Source organism: Mycteria americana, chromosome Z (genome assembly GCF_035582795.1).
Source record: "Mycteria americana isolate JAX WOST 10 ecotype Jacksonville Zoo and Gardens chromosome Z, USCA_MyAme_1.0, whole genome shotgun sequence".
Taxonomy (NCBI): Eukaryota; Metazoa; Chordata; class Aves; order Ciconiiformes; family Ciconiidae; genus Mycteria; species Mycteria americana.
In genome coordinates this window covers 17,529,857-17,556,724 of record NC_134396.1, presented here as the reverse complement: position 1 = coordinate 17,556,724, position 26,868 = coordinate 17,529,857, and the positions used below count along the sequence as shown (strand labels likewise).

The 26,868-nt window shown below is 43.6% G+C and overlaps 1 long non-coding RNA gene across 1 annotated transcript; it reads left to right on the top strand.

Annotated features, from left to right (window-relative positions):
* Nucleotides 1-324: 324 nt before the first annotated feature.
* Nucleotides 325-17,832, top strand: LOC142402721 (uncharacterized). The gene is made up of 4 exons (XR_012773447.1): nt 325-751; nt 1,366-1,523; nt 17,067-17,229; nt 17,734-17,832. It is a non-coding gene; the product is annotated as an uncharacterized LOC142402721 (long non-coding RNA).
* The last annotated feature ends 9,036 nt before the right edge of the window (nt 17,833-26,868 follow it).

Sequence of the window (26,868 nt, the reverse complement as noted above, 5' to 3'; positions counted from 1 at the left end):
AGAAACCTCCAGGCTTATGGAGTCCCCCTGAGCATCACCCCTGGGAACAGCCATGTCAGAGGGGCTGTGATGTACCAACGCATCTGACAAAACAGGTCAGCACAGCCTTTATCTCCACATCAGAGCATCTCTGTGCCCTCCTTGAAGTCTCCATGGAACAGAGAAGCAGAGTTCATGCACACTGTTGTGATCGGGATACTCGGCTCTGCTCAGCCACCAGCTGTATAACACAGGCCATTCACAGCAGTCATAAGCAGCCGCTGCTGGCTACGTGCATGCTCATGGCACCCTATTTTCTTCCTCCAGCTGCTGTCACTGCAGGGCTGCTGCCGCAGAACCATCAGAATCCCTCCCGTCTGCCCTTGCTCTGCCAAGCAGCGGTGTGAAGCAGACCCTGCTGCACCAGCTGAGAACAAGAAGCATGGCTGCCAGCAGCTGCTGCACAAGAACGGACATGCCTGCATGTGGAGGAAAGCAAGCGCCAGTGGTTTTGTCAAGGGCATCAAACATCGTTCAGGATGCACAGACCTTGTCATCCCCACAAGGCCTTCCCTCGGACACCCTTTTCCTCCCCTTTGCTCGGCAGAGCTGCTTTGCTGGAGGGGTGGGACAGCTCAGGAACATGCAACCCACCCTACTCTGGCTTGTCACAGGGGTCAGCCTGCCAGGTCTCCAGTTAAGGCAGAGAAGTGATGGCCTTGCACTGGCCTTCCCTTGAAAAAATACCTCTGCACTTCAAAATCAAAACCAGGTGTGTATCATCTCACACAGACACAAACCCTCCTGCACTCCTGCTTTTGTGCTGTGCGCCGGTTCCTTTTTCCTTGTCAGCACTCCCCGAGCCGATGTGCTGCAGTGTGTGTGGCGTGAGCTGGAGGACATGGCTGCATGGTCGACTGCCAGCTCTGCAAGCAGCACCCGTCCTCCTGTCCACACCCTCCCCATGCTCAGGCAGCCACGCCAGTCCACGGGGCCCCAACTAGGGACTTCCACCCAAACCACTTTGTCACAAGACACTTGATGTTTACTCTCATTTCATTCTTCACCCTTCTGGAGAAGGTGGGGGATGCATCCCTTTTTGTCAGAGTCAGCTGGATTCAGAGGACGTAAGGGTTTATCAGTGTTAGACCCAGAGCTGTGTTTGGGAAAAGTCCTTCCCAGCTTTCCCTGGATCATCTCTGGAGCCAGGTCTCCCATTGGCTTGATCGTACGGTGGTCCAGGAGCCCCAGGGATGGGAACACTAGGCAGGTGATGGCAGCAGCTGCAGGAAGGCAGGACAGCCACAGGGAGCTTACAGTGCCATTATGTTGTTCTTTTTTCCCCAGAATTTCCCTGTAGCAACTACACTGCCTTTTTGTTTCTAGGTCAAATGCCTGGATCTCCAAGGCTGAGAGCTGTCATTTTGATCTGGAGGCTGCTCTGAAGGGACACAATGACACATGGCTTTCAGAGGGGCTTGTGTTTCCTTGGGCAAAACACCGCTAGTTCCAAAACTCTTTCACTTGGAGGTGTCCAGCACTAGGTAAGCAGCTTTTTAAACACTGCTTCTCTTCCATTGCCATCTCCATCCCAGGCATTTGGACCTGGCTTCCCATTAGGTGCCAGCTCCAGAGCACGCAGGACTGGGGGACTCGAGGCAAGAGCTCGCCTGCCCGATGCTCCACATGGCTCTGGGAGCATGGGGCTGTGCAGGGGCTGGCTCTGGCATCTCTTCTCTCCCGATGGCCTCTGCAATCGAGGAAATTAAACATGGGCTGCCCTAGAGAGCGATGACTTTTTTTGCCTCCTGTTGGGGACGAAGTGTGCTTTACCTCACAATGAGCAGCTTTTTCCTGACTCAGCACCCAGGCAGGAACCTTCTGTCTAAAATTAGCCTTCCACATATGCATATATATATACGCACATGTGCACATAGGCACGCACATTCACATACCCTCGTTACCAGGTGCCAGCCTACCAGACCTGTGTGGGATGCCAGGTATGGGCACAAACAGGTACTGCTGCTTCCTGAGAGGGGCCATGGGAATGAGTGGTTGACAGCTTAGAGAACTGGTCTCTGGCTCACATTCCCTCTCCTTCTTTCCACCCCCCTTTTTTTCTTGGTTTTTTTTTTTTTTTGCTATGAGAGACTAGGAACAAGCCACAGAGGCTTGTGGGACAGAAGTGGGAATGCTGCTTGCAGCGCAGACATGCCTCAGATGCTATGGATGAGCCTTAAGGGCCTGCAGCAGGGAGGGAGCAAGGGTATTACAGCCCCAGGGTGGACCTGGAGAGCAAGGTCAAAAAGCAGCCTAGATGGGACGAGCAGGTCTACAGCAGTCTCTCTGCTTTAAGCCTTCCATGCTTTCTTATTTTGTCCCAAACTAGTGTATTAGTGTAGTTTGCCTCTGCAGGTGACTGATGACTGATGTTTTATTAAAGGTGGGGTGAAAGAGCTATATTGTTTGCCCCAGCTTTGAAGGAGTCTAAGCTTGAAGTTTGGCCTGGATGGCAGTCTGATGAGTCTGTGACGACCTTCCTTAGTCTATTCAGAAACATACTCTGGCACAGAAAATATAGGCCAGCTGGAGAAGCGTATTTCAGACAGAAATCTGTACTGGCCATGGAAGATGCAGTTCAGCCTAGAGGCTCAATTCACAGAAGGCTTGATTTAACTCTGGGGGCTTTTATGTTAGTTGTATGCTGTTTTATTAAGAAGTTGCTGTAGGAATCTTTATGAATTGTTTCAGTTTCTATGGAGTGTTACTACCAGAAAAAAATATTCATAATACTTCTTCTCTTCCCTGCTCCTTCTCCTCTTATACTGGAACCAGCACTCCAGCTTCAATATGCAAAACTGATGTATGAAGGTTTGCCTCACCGTGATTGCTAAGGCCAAATAGGTGACAGCATGTATCCAGATTCCCCTGATTGGTTCTTTGCTGCCTCTGACTATTCTTGGAAATAGAGCCCTGTTTCCACATTTTCTGGAATAATCACATATTGAGCACCTCTCCTTTGAGATGTTCTTCTTTGAGTCTTCTGCAGCTTCATATCACTTCTTTGGGAGTTTCTGTATAATCCTAACATACACCCTACAGAATGACCTAAACTGCCTATGTTGAAGACAGAACCTTGTTTCCTAAAATGGGGGGTACTCATGCCTCCTGGCAATCTCAGACAAACCTGTTATCTTCCAAACAGTTTGTGTCAAGTAAGCTTGAAAGAAATCTGGGAAGGAGGGAAAAACCCTGAAAAACCAAGCTGGTTGATGTGAAGAACAAATTCCATTTATACTTCCTTCCCCCCCCCCCCACTATAGGCTTTTTTCCTGTATTTCATTTTCCTAAATAATGTTGCTGAGCACATACCTCCACCCATCAGGCAGCTGTCTGCTGGTTTTCCATATATGTGCTCACATGTACTGTTTCATCCCTGTTAGAATCTCAGTGTCTATGGGTATAACAATTTCCTTTTCCACTTCTACTGATCATCTAGCCTTTCTACTTGTTATCGGGCAATGGTGTGTCAACAATCCAAGCTAATAACTTACCTTCCTAAACTTATCTTTCTTGTCATGCACTGAAGAACTACCAAATGCTAGAGGGAACATCTGTCACTAGATTAGAAAGGGCAGGATAATAGAAGCCGTAATTACAGATCTAATTTTGCATATATCTAATAAAAGAAAGTCAGATGTGGTAAAAGCAGATCACCAAGGAAGTCAGACTGGCCTTGTGGCCTGCCTTCCTTTTGGGAAGTCACATACTGTCAGAACATATTTTAGCATATGTTCTGCACTGGCATTTTCCCTAATAGAAAGAATGAAAAAGAGTCATGATTAAGGACATACAGAACTTTTACCAGCAAATAATTGACTGACATGCGTTGCAAATAGTTGTACAACAGGCCATATAATTGGGACTCCAGACACAGAATATAGATAAAACTGGAACTGGATTCTGGGAACAGGGCTAAGTCTAGTCTTAGTTAATAGACATGCAGAGGTTGAGGACATCTTACACAGAGTTTCCAGAGAGACAAATGAAGAGAACTGTGAACAGAATTGCACTGAGAAATCAGACATGCGTACAGAGACATAGAAACACTATCTGTTTGCAATCTTAGTTATAAAATAATAAATCGAGATAATTTCAAAAAATGTTAGCTAAAACATGTGAGAAAAAATAATCCCAGATACAGATATTAATTCTGCACTTAGTATGGCAGATCTACATGTGGACATGAAATTAAGCAAGTGTTACTGCCTAAAAATTAGCTGGTGTAGTACTGAGTACATAGTGTTGTCTTGTAAATTGGGGGAAAAAAGATAATTTTTACAGAACTCTGAGATATAGGATAAAATCTTATTTAATCAAAATCAATTTTTAGAAGTCCCATTGAATGCAAAGGGGCCACGATTTTACCCTTACCATCTGGTTTTGGACCACAGCAGAAATAAAAGAAAAAAAAAGTAAAATAATCTTGGAGTTCAGATGTGATTTAAGAGGGAAGATTAAGCTTAAATATGAACTATTACTTTAGAGATAACAAAAGGGAATGCTTTGTATGTTTAAAAGCTGTAAAGCTCGAGTTTGAATCAAATGATAAACCATCACATGAAAGCTTAGCGTGAAATAACAGAGGGAAATTAAGGTAGCAAGTGTTTTGCCTGAGTATTAGTAAAATCTTCGTACCGTGAGTTGAGCAGTGCCAGGCGGTAAGCTCGTTCTTAGGATTTGCTCTGGGATGTAACCTGGCACGCCAGCTGTGCTGAGGGGTGGTGCTGTGGGAAGGACGTGGGGCCACTGCACCGCAGGGTAGCTGAGGGTGGAAGGGGCTCTGCCGGTCATCTGGTTCAGCCTCTTGCTTCAAGAAGGTCTGATTTCAAAGCCAGCTCACTTTGCTCAGGAATTTGTTTCATCACGTCTTGACAATCTCCGAGGATGGAGATTGCGCAACATTTCTGGGCAACCTATACTGTCCTTAAACCACTTGCATGGCAAGATTTTTTTCCCTTATATCCAACTGGAATTTCCCTTGCTGCAACTTGTGACTGTTGCCTCTTGTCCCTCTGCTGTGTGCTTGATCTGATACATCTCTTTTGTCTCTAACTATTCACAAGATCCACTTTCTAAGATTCCCGTGCCCTCACACAGAAAGGAAATTTTCTATATAGGGTACTAGAAGTTTCACACAGAAATATTAGTGGAAAATAGTTTGCTAGAAAGCTGAATGCCAAGGAGGGTTAGCGGCTGAAAGCTGTGTAATCACGAGATGCTTCCTGCCAGTTCTCAAAATATGCTCAGAGCATGTCCTTGTTTAGGATGTAGGTTTGCAGGTCATAAGTAGCAACTCTAAAAAATCACGGCAAGGATACTTCACGGGTCTGAAATAGGCACCAGGGAGCTTGTGGTAATTACCACAGCCATGTGAGTTCCTGTTCCTTGTGCTTGCACCAGTGAAATATGGTAGTGCCACTGCAAGTCAGGTAAGGAGCATCTGCAGTGTGGGCTTGCAGAGCCATGCAAGTGGAATGGTTAAACTGCCCAGACAGCTGGCGCTGTGAAAGGCTGGGTCTGTGAATTTTTTCATTATTTAATGAAAATACATCCATCAAATACCCAACATCTTCAGAAGTTTTGTTGAGACAACCTCAGGTTATGCATGCTGATGTGCTGTCTGTGGTATTTTTTCTTTTGCTGTTGTCTCTCCCAGGAATCCTTTTAGCTGGAATTACACTTATTTGTGTGCAAGGGATGTTTGTTTTTAGAATCCACAATCCTTCTCCTTTTCTACATGCCAGCCCACAAGTGGTAGCTCTGTAGGAGGGAGGTAGAAGCATTGCACTAAGTAGGAAACAATTTCTATATATGTCTTAAGATCTTCGCCTGCTTCAATGTTGCTGCAGATTTAGGTACTTAATGAGGATACAATTTGACTGAAAGTTCCTTATTCTGATATCCTGCCCTGAATGAGCAGATTTTTGTCATAATGCTTGTTGGATTTGTCATGCCATGTATTTATTGTTTTATATATATTGTTACATAGGATCTGCCATGCATATTTTTTTAAGTACACGGATAATACTTTCCATATACAATCTGAAAGCTAAATCCTCCTGTCAGATACAATTCCAGAAGATTTCCACTGCTTTCCACTAAGAACAAAACCACAAAATTGGATATCTTTATGACCTTGTTCCCCAGTCTACTCTGAAAGATGCAGGCACATTTGCAAAAGGTATTGCAAAACATGAAACTGGAAATTTTGAGTGTTGCTTTCTGTATGTATTTCTCTATTGTGACTAATTTCTCTATTGCTTCTATTTCTCTTTTTCAGTATTCACATTAGGAATTTATCTGAGACTTTGGTTTTAAACAATATTGCTGGATGACAAAAAAAATTAAAAACTGAAACTGAATTTTTAGAACTGCAAGATATTAATCAGCTAGGTAGAAATTATTTTAAAACATATTTTTTCATGTGGATTCATAAAACTAATGTTTGTTAGCAAAGGTAAACTGCTACGTGATTGTAAAAACAGAACACTAATATTTTTGTAGGTTAATGAAAAGCACGCGGTCACTTCTGCAGCTTTCATAGTTTCGTTTTAGTTAAAAAAAAAAAATCCTGAAATACAGGCAAGTTAAAATTTAAGAGCATTGTGAAGTTTCAGAACATGAAACTTCACTATTGCTAGGCATAATTTATTGCTGTTTAGATATCAGTGGAATGGAAGTACTTTTCTTCTGCCTTAACTTGCTGTTGTTTACTTGGCAAAACATGTTGCTGCTAAAACTTTTGATCACATACACATGCATGGATGGAACTGGATTCTGGGGTCTTAAGGCAGAACTTTCAAATCAAATCCTATCTTGGTTTTGCCCTGTTCTTTGCACTGTAATTTCTGTGCAGCATTGAGTGGTAACGGCTTTCCAGGTTTACAGAGGAGTGTTATCTTTTGATTTTCATTGAGGCATAGATGAGGCTTAGCTATCTCTCTTTCTGATGTCAGAAGACTGCCAAAACGTTATGCCAGGCAGGAAAAAATGTCACAGTTTTGGCAGATACTAGATAAACATCCATAAGCCATAGATAATACCACATTATTGGCATTGTGTGTGTTGTACTGCCTACACCTCTCTAATTAGGAAATAAAGTCTGATAACTATTTGAGAGCAGTCATTGCTCTAAAGCAGAAGAAGAGTCTGACTGTGGAGCTAGAATAAAAGCTATAAGAGTGGAGTAAAAACTCTAGGAAACAGGGCAGTGCAGCAGCCTCTGGAGAAGGATACCTGAGGCCAGCCTGGAGAAAGGAGTTGCAGCCTGTGGGGAACAGTTACACAGGCACGGGGCAGCCTCTCTGAGTGAGGCTGCAGCAATGCTGTGCTGTTTGTGGGGGCAGGAGGGCTGATTTGTGCTATAACTCTGAGATTCTATTTAACTCCATGTTATCTCTGTTAAGAAGAGGAGAAATCTATTGCTTTGGGTGATCCTTCAGTGGTGTTTCCCCATCCCTTCCCATTCTGTTGTTCCATTGATGAATAAACAAACCACTCTTTTCATCTCAGCTGTAAGAAACAAGTGCAATCTCTATACCTTAGGAAGCTGTGGAAATCACTTAGCTGCCTGCCATTTGCTTCATGCACTATAGTGCTCCAAGGAACTAGTGCTTTCATGCGATCCTGCAGTGAAGAAGTGATACTAAAATGTACCATGTGACTGCTTCTTGTTTTCTTTTAAACCAGATGTGACTGATAGCAAGTGGGTCACAGTCTACAGTTTGCTGCTATTTAATGTCTCTTGAGTTGAGCACAGCCTTAGTCAATATGGAAATTTATAAATTGTCTTCTAAGAAAACACATGACCTAGGGCTTTGGAACAGACAGTTTCTCAGCTTCTTCTAGGATAAGGTATTAGACAAATGATTATTCAAGTTTTAGATGAAACACTTCTTAACACCTAATGTAGTCTGCATTTTAAAGTAAAAATCAGATAGTGAGAGTCCAGGTCTGCCAGCCTGACCTGAAGAAGTCAGAAGACATCCAAAAGTATATTGGCAAAGCTGCAGCACTGAATAATCTTTTGGTTTCAGCTTTTCCATACACTCCAATCATCAGCAATCAGAGTGAGTCTTTGCATCCTCTCCAGGCTGCAACCTCTTCTGTTTCCCCCCCCTTGCCTCCCCCAGCCTCCCTGCTTCCCCAGCTCCTCCTCTCCAGCTCTGGGGACCAGAAAATCAAAAAGAAAGCCTAAACTTTCATCTTAAAAACTAACAAACAAATTGAACAACAAGGACAAAGAAGATGTTTCTTGTTCTTCTCCTTGGGAAGACAGCCTTGAGTTTGTGAGCCGTGGCAAATCAACGTAAGCAGTTGCAGGAATCAAAAGCTCATTGCTGATTGTTGCTAAAGATCAAAGGCTGTTTGTGTCCTTCCCTAAAAGCTGGATTTCACAGCCTGGGTAAATATATAAACAAACAAACAAACAAACTGTGCATCCTAGATCTTGGGGGAGAGCCCAGATTAAGTGAATGGCGCAATGACATCCAGTGTGCTCTATGTCATGACTGGAGCTCTTGCTGAGGAGGTTGCATGGAATGAAATTACATGAAACGATGAAGAGATGGAGGATTAAGGGGTAATCCCAGATTTGAATCTGAGTGCAAGTTGAATCCATTAGAATCCAGCCAAGTGCAAAAGCGGCTGCCCAAGGTTAGCTTCCTGACACATAGCTTTTAATGTAATTAAAATGATCACTGTATTTGCTGTCCCTCTAAAATGGGTATAAGGGTGATTCCCAACTGTATTGCGCTCTTCTGGCTTGCAGGCAAAATGACCAGAATGCAGCCCATGAAAGGCCCAGCAGCTGCTTATACAGGGTGGTTCGGCCTCTTTTGGGCTTGCTGCTTGCAACACCCCCTGTCTCAGGTCTCACAGACCCTAGCCCTACATGTGGGAAAAGGCTGGCTTGAGTACCCCATCGCTGGGAGATGTGGTGAGGCTGGCAATGGCTTAGCTAACACCAGTGTGCAAGGTGGTGTCCTGGTCACTGTATCACCAGCTCAGCTAGCTCTGCCGGGAGCCTGTCTCCAGGCAGCTATTGAAGCAGGAACAGTCCCATCCCTGTCTTCTCTACACCTGAGAAGGACGAGCCCTGAAGACGTGGGCAGTATTCAAGGCATGTGACCCATTTCATTTGTCTGCAGAGCAGCAGCCCCGTGCTCAGGCAGGGAGTTTCTCCTGGGTTGGGATCACACTGTAATGCAGGGGAAGGAAGCTGCGGGGGTCAGTCAGGGCTTATTCTGGGACAGGTTCATAAATAGTTCAGATGGAAAAGAGAAGAAGAAAGAGCTTAGAGAAAATCTCTGAAGTGACCATGAAGATTAGTGTAAGCCAGTTCTTGCTGCCCTTCCAGAGAAGTCGTCCTCCATTCCCTGCTTTACAGATCCAGCAGCAGAGCTGTGCATGGACCTCCCTAATATCATGTCCTGAAAAGTACCATCTCCACAGCAGGTGTGAAACCCATTAACGTCCCCATGTTTTGATCACATACAAAAGTCTTCTTGCCCAGCAGTGTCAGTAGTGGGGCTGAGGTACCCTGCTTTGAACAGATTTCATACAAACTGGTATGATTCAAAGGCATTTTGCCACCAGCAGTCTTCCTGGACCAATGGGGTGCTGGTGGAATTTTTTCTTCCTCAATGAACTCGCTTGTTCTCTTTTCTGGTGTCCTTGAAAGCCCCTGAATAGAAGGCAGGATGTACTGGCAAAGCATTTCTCTTTGTCTGTGCTTGCCATAGGATCTTTGCTTGCTCTATTCATCTCTGCATGTTTTAACACCTTTTTTTACCCTTGCTTTTGGAAAGCTATCAGGGCTTTCTTGTACCATCTTGAGTTCTCTTTTTAGCCAGGCAGCATGTGTAGTCTTGACTTTGCTTTCTTGCAAAGCTTTTCTGCTTTTTCTCTTTGGGGTTTTCTTTCTCTCTTTTTCTATTGTCCCTTGCTTTTTTTCTTTTCTGCCTTCACTTTCAAATGTACAGAGAGGAAGCTGCTAGCATTGGGAAAACACAAGCAAACCCTTCAGGCCTAGCTGTGTTTTCTGGAACAGTGCTCAGGTGCTGCCACTTTTTGTTGAGACAGTGCCTGGCTGGGCTGTGTTCATAATGTCAGGTTGGTTTATGCCCTGTTTTGCTTCCAAGTCCTGATCGATCTCCACACTTCTTCCAGAACGTGTGCTTTTTGCCTTGCCCACCCTGCATGCGAATTCTCCTTTGTAAAAGCAAAATTCTGTCATGCACAAGTTGATTTTCAAGTATGGTTGGCTTGTATGACAGTACACCATCTGTATGTTTGCTGTTGCTTTCTGTGTGTCTTCTGTACTTTGCGGTCCCTTTTGCAGGCGAAGTTGCTGGCTCACAGGGAGATGCTCTCCAGCACTTCTTGAATAAACTTCATTCGGATTATTCATAGTCAAAGAACTGCAGAGTGACTAGCCAGTGTCTCCTCTAATGCTTACTGTACCTGCCCAAACTCAGATGCTCTACCTGTTGCCTTCTGGTTTTGGACAGATGTAATTCCCTCCGTGGGAATTACATCTGTCAGTATTACAGTATTATCAAATCAGTTTGATTTTACTGTTAAGTGGATCAGCTTTTACCTCTCACTCTTGTGTAGCATGACTGCTGCTTCTTCTTTCAACTGCCTATTTCAATGGAAAGACTTTTGTAAATAACCCCCTCAATTTCTGGTGAGTTTCTTACCTCCATACTTAGCCTGTTTAATTTTTCAAATGTGCTGAGAAGCCACATCTCTCAATGAAAATCGTGTGACCTTGAAGATGCAACTTTAAAAAAAAAATCAGCAAAATTGTCTTTCAACAGGATTTTCACAGAATCACAGAATCATATAGGTTGCAAAAGACCTTTAAGATCATCAAGTCCAACCATAAACCTAACACTACCAAGACCACCACTACACCATGTCCCTAAGCACCTCATCCAAACGTCTTTTAAATACCTCCAGGGATGGCGACTCAACCACTTCCCTGGGCAGCCTGTTCCAATGCTGGACAACTCTTTCAGTGAAGTAAAATTTCCTAATATCCAATCTAAACCTCCCCTGACACAACTTGAGGCCATTTCCTCTCATCCTGGAGAGGAAATGGCCTCTCTGAGAAATTTTCAACTAGCACTCAAACATGCACTTTCACCAAAAGCTGAAGTCTAATTTTAGTCGAAGATGTTGGCATATATATAGATCCAACAGATTTCTGAGACTGGTTATGCATATTTTTCATAGTGGATTGTCTGCTTAATCCTGAAGAACATCAAAAGCTGCAGATGCAAGCTGTTACATTGCTGTTTCCTCTTTCTGCAGCTCTACTATTATTTTCCCTTTTTATATAGGTTTTTTCAAATTTTTTTATTCTTACTCATAACGCAGTGTATGCTTTTACAATAGATGAGATGAGATGAGACCATAGAACCATAGAATCATAGAATCATAGAATATCTCGAGTTGGAAGGGACCTATAAGGATCATTGAGTCCAACTCCCTGCTCCTCACAGGACTACCTAAAACTAAACCATATGACTAAGAGCATCGTCCAGACGCTCCTTTGAGCTCTGACAGGCTTGGTGCTGTGACCTTGTCCCTGGGGAGCCTTGTCCCTGGGAGTGACTGACCACCCTCTCAGTGAAGAACCTTTTCCTAATGCCCATTCTGAACTTCCCCTGACGCAGCTTCATTCCATCTCCTCGTATCCTATCGTTGGTGGCCAGAGAGGAGATCAGCACCTCTCCCCCCGTGAGGAAGTTGTAGGCTGTGATTATGACGGTCACTCCTCAGCCTTCTCTTCTCCAAGCTGAACAAACCAAGTGACCTCAGCTGCTCCTCCTAAGTCTCGTCCTCAAGACCTTTCACCATCTTGGTCGCCCTCCTCTGGACACACTCTAATAGTCTGATGTCCTCCTTATATTGAGGCGCCCAGAACTGCACACAGCACTCGAGGTGGGGCTGCACCAGTGCAGTGTAGAGTGGGACAGTCACCTCCCTCGACCAGCCGGCTATGCTGTGCTTGATGCACCCCAGGACACGGCTGGCCCTTTTGGCAGCCAGGGCACACCGTTCCCTCATATTCACCTTGCCATCGAGCCAAACCCCCACATCTCTTTCTGCAGGGCTGCTCTCCAGCCTCTCCTCCCCCAGATTGTACATATAACAGGATTACCCCATCCTAGGTGCAGAATCCGGCACTTGCTCTTGTCAAGTTTCATACGGTTGGTGATTGCCCAGCTCTCTCGTCTATCCAGATTCTCTGTAAGGTCTCTGTACCCCTGAGGGAGTCCACAGCTCCTCCTAGTTTAGTATCATCGGCAAAGTTACTTAATGTATGTTCGACTCCTGTGTCCAGATCATTTAAGAGCACTGTCCCTAAAATTGAGCCCTGGGGAACCCCACTGCTGACTGGCCGCCAGCCTGATGTAACCCCATTTACTATACCTCTTTAAGCCCGACCCGTCAGCCAGTTGCTCACCCAACATATTATGGACTTGCCTAGCTGTGTGCTGGACATTCTGTCCAGCAGGATACTGTGAGAGGCAGCATCAAAAGCTTTGCTAAAATCCAAACCCACCACATCTACTGGCTTCCCTTGGTCAACTAGATGGGTGACCTTGTCATAAAAGGAAACTAAGTTGGTTAAGCAGGACTTTCCCCTCGTGAACCCACGGTGGCTATGACCAATGACTGCCTTGCTTCTCAAGTGTTTTTCAGTAACTCTCAGAATAACCTTCTCCATAATTTTACCAGGCACTGAAGTGAGACTGACAGGCCTGTAATTACCAGAGCTGATCTGTGGTAGCCATGGCACTCCAGTGCTGTCTTACCTGACTACTTCACAACCCAGTATGTGTTTATGGTCACAAAAGAAGTATCCCTGTGGGATAGAAAAGTGCTTTTGTCCCCAGTAAATGGGGAACTAAAGCACAGATAGCAGAATGATGATGGTAACTGAAGAAAATGCCCAAATCACCAAGAAATTTTCTTTTCAAAAGAAATCTAGATTTTTTTTTCTGAAGAGATATTTCAAAAATAGTAATTTTGAGACTAATAGCTTTTTGACAATTTCTAACTGAATTTTTGCCAGGAATCCAAAGTTCCTGACTGCCAGGGCTGCCATACCCCCTGCCAAGGAGCCAGGAGCCCAGGCTTGGTGTTGTGCTGACAGAGCCAGAGTTTCATCAGCTTCTGGGTCTCCAGATTTTTGATTTGGAACTGAATCCCTGGACTTCCCACAAGGAGATGCTGCTAATTTTTTTCAATTATTCATTATTCTTACAGGTCAATGCAAAACTGAAATAATCAAAAGAGTCCAACCTGGATTTCCAGATTATAGGCAAAGAGTAAACTATCTACTACAAAATTAAAGGTGCACCTATGCCAGATTCAATATCTGGAAAAATAATTGTCAGAAGTATTACTAGAATTAACAGAAGTTTAATGATTGTAATGCAGCACAAAATATTTTTTCCTATATTCAACATCACATTTTTGTTACCAAAATAAACTTTATCACATTGTTACTCTCTGTTCCTGAAAAGAGAATATACATGGAAAGTTTTTCTTTTTTAACTCTAAAAATAGTCTAAACAATCAGTGAGTTGAACTGGTGAAAAAGTCATCAATAAGGAATATGATTAATGCAGTGTCATGTATCTTGTTGCATAATATGACAAGTGCAATATACAAACCCACCCTGTCTCTTTTTCTTAAGCAAATTCTTTAAATACAGTAGGAAGAACAGGACATCTTTAAATAGTGTCTCCATTATACTTTAATTATCTGTGTAAAAATGACAGTCCATTCTGTTTCCTGGCAGAGATCCTCACGTGCAGGGGTGGGAAATTCTTTCTCCCCAGCTCATCCAGTGAATTGTGTTTTCAGGAAAACGCATAGGACTGAATTTTCCGTGTCTCATGGTAAACTCATCTAAAATTGGAGATAGGTTTAAAATAAACAACAAACAAAACAATATTCAAGCCATGTGAATAACTGATTTTCAGGTTTGTGGCAGTTCTTCCAACAGCTGGGAAAAAAATCAGCCTAGGTCAACAACAAATGTATTTTTTCAACATCTTCAATAAGCAGAAAGATTGCAGAAAATATTTTTGTTGTAGTTGAAACTCACAAGAGCTAATGTGTTGCTAATATTTCACACAATATTGCATTTTGGTTGTGAATATTTTTCAGAATTAAACAAAACATTGGATGGAATTTCCCAGTAAAATATCAGTGAACAGAAAAAATCCCTTTTGCAGGCAAAACAAATATAAACACCCTTTTTATTTCTCTTCCCATGCTCAATTCCTTCTTCCCTGGATTCTGATATAAACAAGTTAGCTTCTCTGAAATTAATTTGAAACGTTGGAAATATTGTACATTTTCTACCGGAAAAGTTTTGGCCACAGTATCTCACCCAGTTCTCTCCAGGCTATTGATGGAATATTATTGCCAAGTGCTTGTAGAAGTCTGTCCAGGCATGTCAGACTGGAAGCTGTTATGGGCAGAGCACATCTGAATAGGCACTTCTCCGTGTGCCTCGTTGGAAGCAGAGGTCTAAAAATTTGGCCACAGAGATACTCATTACTTGGAAACCAGGAGACAACCAGCGAGCACACAAAACTATTGATATGAGCTGTCATGCCGTTCAAGCCAGATGGCCTACATATGAAGATTTATAGTTTTTCACACATCTCCAATGTTCTTAGCGCTGTATAATAAACAGAAAAAGAAGACATGGTCCTGCCCCTGTTTTTCCTGGAAGTCTGTATTTGAAACAGCATGTCATATTCAGGGATGTCCACCTGACTACACTGCCTGTCACCTGAGAATGCTAGTAAATTTTTTATTCTACTCTTGTTTCTAAATTTATTACAGGAACATAACTTCCAAGGGTACACTTTATTTTTCAACTGAATGTCTATTTAAAGCCCTTCTTTTCTAAATTTGATCTTCCCCTGCATCCTGGTTGAGAGTGCAGTGTACTCAAAAATGCCGTAGCATGGTAGCTTTATGTTGTGAACTTCAGGCTAATGGATGCTGCTGTCACAATGCTATTTTTGAGAGTGAATTTTCTCCTGCCTTATCTTTTTACTGAGCCATCTGGCAGATTTAGGATGCTAACCAATGGAGCTGTACTGTGCCATGTATTAATATGTATGTCATAAATCACTCAACAGGTCAGATTTAGAAAAACAAGACTTTTGCAGCAGACTTCCACTAAAAATGCAACGTCTGGCTAATTAACAGATCCCCTCCCTGCCAAAAGGTGCAAAAGGAGTACAAGGGTAATGCCTTATTAGAATAAAATAGAGGGATGGGAATGATAAGGGCTTGTGGCTATTTAAGGGAGATGGTGTTGCAATACAACTCCATCAAAAGTGTTACTGCCTTTCACTTCAAACGTCCTCAGTGCAAAAGCACCCATGATGAAACTCTGTGCAAGGAGTTAAAGCTGCCAAAGGGCAACCAGACTTCCGAGCTGGTAAAGATCTTGTGTACACGCCAACACTCCCTTCGCATTGTGTGTGCTGTCCAGTCTTTCTTTGATTCCTCTGGTCCAGGGCAGCTGCAGAAAGAGGAGCTGAGCCTCTGCGTTTAGCTGCTGGGCCGTGAGCTAGCAGCAACCTCAGAGTCCAGGGAAGGAAGAGGAAGTGTGCTATAAGTAGCTGCTCTTGAATAGACATGACCGAATGGAGCTGCTCCTTCATAAGAGGCACAGTGAAGTCAGGGTGGGGTTTTTTCTGAGAGTTGAAATTACCTCTGTGCTCTTTCAAGGAACCGAGACTGCTGTAAATACCCAAGTGACCACAGGGAAATATTTTGAGATGTCTGTCTTGATTCCTGTTCCCATTGAGAAACTGGCCCAAAAGCCCCTGTATTTACTGATGGGAGGCAAAAAAGATGAGAAGACAAATCCTGGTTCCTGCCCACCCCTCCCCTCCTCTTGCTCTGGAAAACATCAAATGTGAATACTCAAAAGCATCCAAATCTAGGAAGAGAAAGGCCCAAAGCCGAGTTAGGGTTGTGCTCCATCTCTTTTTCATCCCCTCTTCCAAAAAAACAGGATGGACAGTGGCGCTGATACTCTTTGCAGCGCTGGGGTTTTGCAATGGGGCCAGCATTTCCCCTGCCCTGGAACAGGAAGGGCAGCAAGGCAGTGGCACCGCCGTCACTCCTGGCCCCTCGGCTGGGCGAGGGAAGGAAATCCCTTTCCAAATCCTGCGTGTGATGCGCTGAGGTCTGACTGCTCATAACTTGCGTCACCCGAAGGACTATGGGTCGTGAAATCGCACCGACAGAACTTCTAGTATCAGCTGCCTCAGCAGACTTTGGTAGTTGACCATGAGAATGGGAATGACTCGTTCTTTTAATCTGTTTCACATTTGCAACTGTTATCGATTGAGTAATATAATACTTGCCTTCTTATCCTCCTCCCTCCAGCAAAGTGGCAAAATGAGACATTTTTATAGTGTGCAAATAGCCTAAGTGAGGCCTTTTTGCCCCCTTTCGACGTTTTCCTTTTCCTGTTCTCCTTCCTCATAGTTTGTTTCTCTGCTTTTAAGTCTCTTTAGCTGTAGCTCATGTTTTGTAGCATACGTCTATACATATACATATGCATAAGGATTTTTTTATATATATATGTACACATAAGAATTTAAATGGTTTCCTGTATTTTGTGCATGGCCAGTGTTGCTGTTGGGCCATGCCTCTTCCTCCCAGGAGGGCAGCAATGCTCCGTTGAGCTCACAAGTGGCTCAAACATCCCAGTACTTTTTTGTCCACTTCTTCCTTTTTAGTGGGTGATGACGGTGAGCATGCGTTCTTCCTGGGCTCTCACACTGCTTCTAGGAAAGCATCCAAGATATCATGGTGGGAATATGGAAATGAATATGAGTGTCGGCATATCAAGGAACTCCATGCTAAAGGGGACTGGTGGGACAGTTTTTTCCTCCAAAATCATGTGAGGGTTTAGGATGACTTTTCCTGTCCTGTGTGAAAACCCCTCTTTTCCTGTGTAGGTGCACGAGTCAAAGTCTTTCTGGAGGTGCTCTGAATGCAAAACTCATTTCCAGAAACCCAAGAGAGTGGTAACACCCTTGGAGAGTGAAGAAGCCGTTCAGAAGTCACACTTCCCGGCAGGGAGTACGTGGTCTATAAAATCCTTCAGTATAATAAAAACAGGTAATGGAAATGCCACACTGGGCTGTCTCTTTTTGATGTTGAGCAATTGCCTAATGAATGGTGTCATAAACTAGCTTTCTAATGTGGGATTTTATGCCTTCTACATGGCTTAATTCTCATTAATTATTAACCTAAGCTCTTTGTTGCAGAGCATCTAGTACCTGGCAGCAAAGGTTGAGACAGACTCAGCAGCCATGAAGTCTGGAGGGTTGTGTTTGGCAGTCCTGAGGCCCCCGTCTCTGCGAGTCCCCATAGCCAGGCAGGCAGCGTGGGCAGAGGCTGTTTCTGCCTCTTTGCAAAGGGACCGCATGGGCTCCCTGTCATGCCTGGGTCTCTCCTGCCTGCTCCGATCTGAGTGCCCCCTCAGACTTACCTGACCACTTCTGCAGCTAACCTGACCATTTCTGCTGCCCGGGGACACGGCAGGCTCCTTCCACGTTGCCCTGAGGCCCCATCTTTCCCTGCACAGTGGACTCAACTCTCTTTTTCCTTGGCTGTTTTTAGTGAATGGAGGTTGTTATCATCTACGCAAGATCAGTAGCTCCCAAAGGGTTACAAATGATGGTTCCTGCCCTACAGACCAATGTGCTGGTACATGCTAAACAAGGTAGGTAAGGACAGAAATGAGGAGAAAGCAAGGAGAAAGAGCTAACATACAAACCAAAGACAGTGTAGTTGTCTTTGGGTATCTGAGCACACAGCTCAACATCTGATTTTTTGCCCACATCTATGGGCGATGGAAGAAATATTTAACTGCTGTACTATTCACTCCTAATCCTGCTCTTTCATTAAATGCCACATGATTTGGTTTTGCAATGGGCAAACGAGACTGAATCAAAAGGATATAACTTTGCAGAGGCTGGTTTGCTTATCAGAGAAATTGGCTTGCTTTACCTTTAAACGAGCTTGTGATTTATTGTGTTTATCTAGCAGATAGTAAGTTGAAGCAACTTAAAGCAGTTGGCCAAGAAAATCGCCAGCATATTGTACTTCCTTATAAGTGGAGAAGACATGTGCAAGCATGAATGAACACCACTTAAGGCCTTCTTCCTGATCTTGCGCATTCCTGCACAGTTGCTCTGCTTTACATGTAGTTGAACTGAATAAATGGCCTGTCTTGAATTACATTTTGGATAAACTGGGTGTATAATGTATCTAGCCAGCTTTGGTGTTCATGACTGTAACTTGTATAACTGAGCAGCATGTTTCCTAGGCATTGCCAGGTTCAGAGACATCTCACAAGGATGATCTGTTCTTATAAACAAATAAGAAATGTGGTGGAGGAAGATGGCAGGGAGGAAGGAAATCCATGCTTGATAAGCGTATTGTCTATATTGTATAAGCATTTCAGTTCTGAGGGCAAAATAAGGGAAATCCATTCAGGTTTTAATTGTCTTCTGCATCTCTTCAAAACATTCTGTGATAGTAACGAAGGGCAGAAATTATTTTACTATTCTGTCATCCTTGGATTACTTCCTGCCCTAAGACTCAGGGGAATGGAGTAGCTCACAGTCTCTACCGCTCTTTTCCCAAAAATGTCTCTGCTTCATAGTGGTAATGAGTAATATCCTCTTTCTTTGCATGCGCTAAACCAGAGTGTCCCTCTCCCACCTCTGCAATAACATTGTCTGGCTCCAGGAGTGAAGGCAGCAGCTCTTCAAGCATTAGAAGCCACAGCCCAAGCACATCAAAATATCTGAGCAGTGTGACTGGTTGTCAAGATTTGCAGCAATTTCTCCCATTCAAGCCCAAGATCAACAGCCTGGCAGAAGTATACAGAAAGGCTGTACTTCAAGCAAGTCACAGATCTATAGCATCAAAACTTGTTCCACACAGCAAGGCACCTTTTCGCCTCCAAGTCCCCTCTCCAGTCCTGTCCTCTTTCCCCAGGCCTCACAACTTCGCATCTGGTTTGACAAAATTTCTTATTTTGTTACTCCCAAACCACTCCAAGTCTTAGGACGTAACTCAACTGCTTCTTCCTTCTCTTCCTTGTCCCACTACTCAGAAGACTCACTGGAGGTTGCACTTATTACCTTCAGGGTTCTTCATCATATTAAACTGCCTCTCTTCCTCCTGGTGTATCAGAAGGGTCAAAAGCAGTGGCCTGTCTTTCTCCTCCCAGGCAAAGGCCAAGAGCACAAGCAGAGCTGAGTCCTGCACAAGGGTGAGCAAGTCTTTCCATTCATTGTAATTTCCTCCAAAAAAAAAAAGGCCATGGTGTCAGAGTCAGAGCTGGCATAATAGAGCATCGTCTGCCTTCCATGAAATCAAGCTTATTTCTGTCAGTGCTTGTCTCAGCAAGGTTTAGTTTCCATGGAAAGTGTGAGTTAAAAAAAGAGATGGATAGACAAGAAAAGAGAAAATGAAAATGTCCCCTGCTTTAGGTCTGAGATCTGTACATCACTTAAAAACTGTTTATAACCTCTCACTGGTCCTTGTTCTTTAATGCATTTCAAGGTGTGTCTACTCATGTCCATAGGCAGTACTCCAATACCCAACACAGACCAGATGCACTTGTATATCTTGGGATGAAAAGCTTTAAGATGACAAAGCTGGTGATTCTGATTTGCCTGTTCTGACCTCCTCTGTGGTGCCTGCCTGTCACTTTGTTCCCTAATGTGATCCTTTTGGAGGACCTTTGACCTAACCTGCAGATGACTTTGTACTTTTATTACTCAACAGCTTAATATTTTTAGCTATGTATCTGGTTCTTAAAAATGAGAGGAATGCAAGTGCAGAAGCCGTGGAAGAAAGAATCACAGGAAATTTGTACCATGTTTTCTTGAAGGATTTGCAAAACCACAATGAAGAAGGTCTAACCCAAGCACTCTAAGTCTCATTGTGTGCCACAGCAATAGGTAGAGTCCACAGTGAGGATTCAGACCATTTCTTCATACCTTAGAGGATCTGGGATTCTGATTTCAGAGGTAACAACCATAAAGCGTCTTCTTCATCTAAGAGCTAATTAGAAAAAGTGATGGGCATGCAGGCAGTTGGCATGGCAAGGCGTGATAAGGTTTATACTCTGTGTGAATGCAGGGTGAGTGAGGACATTCCTGAACTGGTCTTATTTTGGTGAGTGCTCTGACTGATTTTGTAGGAAAATGAACCTACTGCCAAGCAAAGTTTATTGCAAAAGCTTTCTGCAGCACATGGGCCTCAGAAGCTACAGTGCAGTTTCCAAAGCTTTGTAACACTACAAAAATGGAAAATTAGAAGTCAGAAATTTGAAATGGCATAAATGCATATTCTACTGGAATAAAAAGGTGGCATTGTTTTGCTTATTACTCACTTCTGGCATTGTGCTTTTGCTAAACAATAATGTAATTGCTTCTTTAAAGGCCTGGGCAAATTGCCTGTACAATTGAAGGGCAGGGGATAGAAAGTATTAAGAAAAGAGCCCAGAGACGAGCTTCAAGGTGTTACTCCAAATTCTTTGACCTTCTCAGTGTAATACATTGCAAACAAAGCCCTGCTACAAAACATGATGAGTCTTCAAACCGTCCTGAGAAAAGAGCCAAAGTAAATGAACACAGTGGCCAAACTCAAAGGTATGTTTGAAATAACCAAGTTTACCCTGGCTCTCTCACATGTGGCTGTATAAATGGAGGATCAAACTCCTTTGATTCATGTCTTCTTACCAGCAAGTGACTTGCAGCCCCTACACACCACTTGAATTCAGCCAAATCCGTCTAACTGTGCATAATGCTCTTTCATAATGCTTCAGCTACCTGCTTTAACATGTCAAGCATTATTCTTTGCATAGCAGGCACTGGCCACAGAGAGCTTTATTTCTTTTTTTTTTTGCCAGGGCTTCTTGAAGCTAATGTCAGCAGGTGAAAACATTCTCTGTATTTGTGCTCGTAATAACACACTTCCACTGACAGTGAGGCAAACGTAGTTTCCTTGCACAGTATTTTTCCACCTAGCATGATGAGAAAATGCCAACACTACCAGCATGTTGAGGTGCACTCAGACAGGGCACAAAAATGCTTACATTTTGCTTTGCTTTTGTATGTGCATTATTGTTTTGCCAGCAGTGCTACAAATAACAAGGTATTTGTGGCAGTTTCAGTTTTCTCCATTTTCAGGGTAAACCCTGATGTTCCTGGAAGACAGTCTGTTTAATTAGGTGGACCTCGCCTGCTCTTGAGAAATGTGGGGAGGGTGTGGGGGAGGAGATTTTTGTGGCCTTCAGCTCCCTGCGAGGAGCTGATCTCAGAGATCACTGGTGCATGAGGCTGCTTGGCACGGCAGCCAGGCTCGGCTCTGACCCGAGCCGTGCCTGTGCTCGAGCCGAGCTGCCAGTACATATTGTTCTCGTTTAGATATTCACTGATTCTGCAGGCGGAGAACAAAACAGAAAGAAGCTTTTTTTGCCTTGATTCCAGGTTTCTCTGCTCATGGCCCAAAGCAGAAGTGTTTTCATTAGTTTATCAGTAGCCTTCTGAATGTTTCTTTCCTGCAAGAGTTGAAAGGACTAGACAAGCCTGGCTTTCATTGATGTTTAACCACTTGTGGCTGCCTTGCAGAGATGCTTTTTCAGATGGATAGAGGAAGCAAGGTGAGGCTGACTGTGTCTTCAATGGAGACAAGTGAGCACATCAGCTATTCCTACATGGCACTTGCCAACATTGGCCCATTCTGTAATCTCTTGCCATTCCAGCAGTCCCTGAAGGCAAATATTCCCACTGAAGCAGCCCTGTGGCTGTGGGTGCCTTCTCAACAAGTCCAGTATTTTCTCTGGGTTAGGGTACTTGCCTAAGTATTTGCAGGGTATCAGTATCAGGTTTATTTTGGTGAAGTGATTAATTATATCAGATGAAGGCACAGGAAACATTGAAGCAGGAAAGCAAGTGAAGGCATGCAGAGGTACAGATTGCAGCAGACTCACAATAGGTGTGTATAACAATAGATACAGAGCCTAATGGACAAAGCAAGACTATGTAGAGCTGTAGATAGGACAAAAATAAATAGTAAAACCAGCAACAACAAAACCTAAAAATACCTGGAGAGCACGTGGACTATGACCAACCAGATTTGCGGACAAGCTTCTAATTTCTCTGTCTTTAAATCTTTTGCAAACTGCTACCTGTAAGCAGTTCTGTATGAATTCTGAATGTTAATACATTTTTATTTAATCAAAGTCCAAAGTAAACAATCAGCCAAACAACAATCAAATAAACAGTCTACATAGCAGGCCTCCAAGATAGGAAAGCTTAGGCTGCAAGAACTGCTACCAAATGCAAATTCTATGTTCAGTGCTCCCCTTGTCAGCGGGCAAGACCCCACTGTCAACTGTCCTCAGTGCAAAACTAAGGAAGCCTTGCTCATCATGTCTGTATCTTACCCACTGGTCAAAAGATAAAGGCAGCCTTTTCCCCAAGGAGGGTTCCTTGCTCATGCTAGCACTGTCTGCCTGTGCACCACTGCTGGTGCACAAAATTTGAACCATGCCTATGAGACCTTTGCCATACTCTGCACTGCTGAATCTAGGAGCAAGTAGCAAGAACATCCCAGAGATGTCATGACAAGATGCAGGCTGAGGTGTGGGGGTTTTAGATAACTCCTAGACCGTGCTGGACTTCTAATACTACTAACGTCCCAGGCAGAGGTGGGAAATAATGCAGAGATACGAGCATCTGTGCAAACACACAGATATTACCTACGTGGCACATGCTGCTAATTCAAGACAAGACCTAATAAATGAGTGAGCAAAGGAATTAGAAGAAGCAGGGGGAAGATTAAAGCAGCAGTGGTAGGGAAGTCATTCTTGCAAAAGTTAGCACACGTACACCTGGGCATTTGGCAATGATTTGTGGTTTAATTGTATTCAAACTTGTCAAATAAATTAATTTAAAAAGGTAGTAGTACCTCGTATCTTCTAATTAGACATTTGCAGTCAGAGTGGGCTTTAAGGAAAGGTCTGAGATCACACAGAAGAACAGCCTTAAAGAACACCTCTGGAAAGCTGTGCATTCAAAAAGGACAAAGTGAAGAAAACGTGAAGGTATCTTTTGGGCAACAGGTCAAATGGACACGGGAGACTGATGTCACTACAGAGGTGGGAGGATACACATAATAACAGAGGAACTGGCTGAGCTCTTGCACTATGAGTGGTATCAAAGGTAATGTCTGAAAATTTGAACTTAGGAAGCCAGGTGAGGGTCACAAAGAGAAGGTTTATTTGCTCAGAAAGACAAAGCTGGAAGATGATCTCAGAAACTTCTTTATATGTCTGATGTGTTTTTTAGATCCCCGGCAGAATGCTGTAGTGGGCATGTGTGAAGATGAAGATCTGAAAGTTTTAGAAATATGAACAGAAAAAGAGAGCTGAATGCTGATGATGGTATGTAGGAGTGAGTGCCAGCACTTTCACACTGCTTACATGTTAAAGTGAGTGGAAGGAACATTGTGAATCTATCAAGAGAGAAAGAGTAGGAACAGAGAAAAATTAAGAGGGAAGTGAAAGGGCTGAGTTTTGACAGTACTAGGTCATATCTTCAAAGCATGTTTAATGGTGAAACTTCACTGATGTCAGCAGAGCTCATCTCATTTCCCACAAGCTGAGGATCTTAGACTGCATAGAAGAGATGTAGGTTAGAAAGTGGAGACTGTGAGGAGAGACAAAAGCTGGAATAGCTTGCCAAGGTGAGCTGTGGCCTCTCCAACATCAGAGGTCTTAAAGAACAGGTTAGACCAACCTGTGCCAGGATTCAGACATCGGTGTGGCTCTGCCTGCCATGGGGCAGGAAGGTGGACAGAGGTTTCTGCTCATGTAGTTTGAAGAAATAGGATACAAATGGGGCTGAGGACATGCTGGCTCAGTTTAGCACCAGATGACTTGAGTCCTGCTGTTTCTAAGCACAGCATGGATACTTCATGGCAAAGTTATTGCTAGGCTAAAGCCAGTAACCTGAACAAAAAGTTCTCGTCTCTTATGGACCTTGACCTGTGGAAATCTACTCTCTTGCCTGCATTTTACCCCACAATGACTAAGAGCTGGCAATAAAATCCCTTCCTCTCATTGGACACTAAAATCTTCCTGTGAACAAAGAAAATCTAGATGAATTAGACTGCCAACAACTCAAAACAATTTCTTGTGGTTGGGAAGTTACATCTGAGACTGACTGGAAAAGCAAATGTGACGGAGACTAGAACAATAGCAACATTCAGATGGAAGTCCACCAGTTGCATCCCCTGATGCAAACAGATTTTGTGAAGGGCTTCTTTCAAAGGCACTCTGCACACACATGTCATTTGGAGGTAGCACTAATGTTCATGTGGAAAGGATTTTTTTTTAATGCAAGGAATTTGTATTGCTTCAGAGAAATCCAGTTCTTTTTATAAAGCAGGAGAAAGCAAGCTGCTTTTCTCTGAGAAGGTCTGTTTTGCCTGAATGATACTGCTGGTTCCAAGTGAATTGTGAGGACTAGAGGGGGAACACAAAGGCTTACTTTTTTTCATAGACGTGCACAAGTTCAGACACATGCAGTTCAGAATAGGTAGTTGGATTGCAAGCGTAACTGTGTCCCAATTCTGACAATAAAATATTTGTACCAAGTTGTCAAAGTATAAAATACACACCCTGCGGAAAAATTCTGTTACCAAGGACAGCTAAGGCAGATGTTGAGGAAGTAACTTGGAGCAAAAAGGAAGACAGCCAGTTTTCTGAATTGATTTATTCTGTTTTAATGCATTTACTTCCAGGGATCCTGACCATACAGGCCTGGTTTTACTGCATATTTTCTTCATCATAAAAAGACATACAATGAACTACAATGGCTTGAGCCACACGGGTCGGATCAGGATGAAACGTTCCACAAAACTCCAGGGGTTTTCTAATCCAAGGCTTTGCTTTCTCCCATTTCATACACAATAGCTAGATTTGTGTTCCAGGTCTGACTTTCTTTGTCTACTGGGAAATCTTCAGTTGGGTGGTTTTCCTGTGGTGTCTTCTCCCAAGATATCACCAAAATAAATTAATGCAAGCTGCCATGTATCAGAGATAAAAGAATACAGAAAACTGTAGGAAAAAAATTGTAGAAAAAAGATTTAGTTCAGACAACTTTTTCAGTGCTTACAATTCAAACTTTCATTACCAATATTAGTTTTGTCTGAGAAGTTTTGCAGCTTTATTCTGACAAGTCTTAATCTGAACATAAGAGGAGAGGACAGCTACATATGAGTAGATGGGACTCCAACATGTCAGGCAAATGCAGTCTCTTGATCGAGTGACTGAGTGAACAGTCAAAAGCTCTTTATACAGGCTAATGGAAAAATAAGGGACTTAAGTAGCCGGCTGGGAGCGTTTTGAGGAGGAACAGGGTAGCCCTGGTCTCCATATGGCTCTCAGCTATCAGGAGTTTCCCAGAGAACTTGGTTGGGCAGAGACCTTCACTTTGGGTAGTGAGTCCAAGAACTGGACCACAGAGGCTGGTGCACGCCACCCCTCTTCTCTCTGCTCGGATGGCATGTGTTTTGAAGGCAAAAACGCCTTCAAAAAGTCTGGCTAATGTGGGAAAGAGAGCCCTGTTTCTCTTGGCTGAGAGTCCTGATCTCTCCAAACAGCGCTGGGAAGAGAGAGCAGCACAACCTGCCCTGCAAGGGTGGCACCTGAGGGTCTCCACCGCAGACACACCTCCACATCTGTTCAGCACTCATTGCTATGCTGCAGTGGGCTTATGTGGGCAATGAGGAAAAAGGTTTGTGTTGATTCCTTTGTTCCCTTTTCTGGGGCTGTGCAACATGACAATGACATTTCCCTTCCCGCTTGTGATAACAAGCAGGTCTCCACCAATGCCGGCCCCAAATCCCCACCATGTGCTTCTTGCAACCAGCACAAATTAACCAGTGTGGAAGGAATGCTAAATATCAGGAGGGCTTCTAGGCTAACAGCTCATGCACAAAGTAAGAAAAACCATGAAAAACTGAAAAAAAAGAGATTCCCTGCCTTCAGTAGAGCATTACTCAGGCCTAAGCTATGTTCTTCTGAGCTTCTTTTGCTCCCCTGCCAAGACACTGAGAGAGGGAAAATAAGGACAGATACATGAAAAGAAGAATAAAGAATAATGTAAAGAAAAGGAAAAAAACCAGCATGTCTTAGATCAACCTTAACTTCCCCCACTGCTGTTTACCCATCTGACGTTTTGCCAGTGATGGCAATAGAAACGATGTGCTTAAACTGTATTTCAAAAAATTGACGGCCCCAGAGCATCTCCATTTTCTCCCCTTGCCTTGTCCTGTTGTGTAACTGTGTGTCAGGCCAGGAGCCAGACCTGACATCACATTGCAGAGGACTGCCCTGGGTCTTGCATAACCGTAATAGGACAGCCACTCGGAAAGTGTTTATGTGCCATTAGAGAGGTTGCTCTTCTAGCCACGCTGCTGCATTAGGGGAGCAGTGTCATCGTAGACCAGGCAGAAGTATTAATTGCATTTGCATCATTGACGTCCACCATGAGGTATTTCAGTGGGCCCTGATACTTCAGGTCCTGTTCCCGTCGCCCTAGGAGCAAAACTCTAGCTGTGGTAAGTGATTGCAACTGACTGCAGTGCTGTTGCATTTTCTCCCAGGAGGGTTTTGTTTCCTCAAAATGGTTTGTGATTACTCTGTGGGGGTATTGTCAAAAAGAT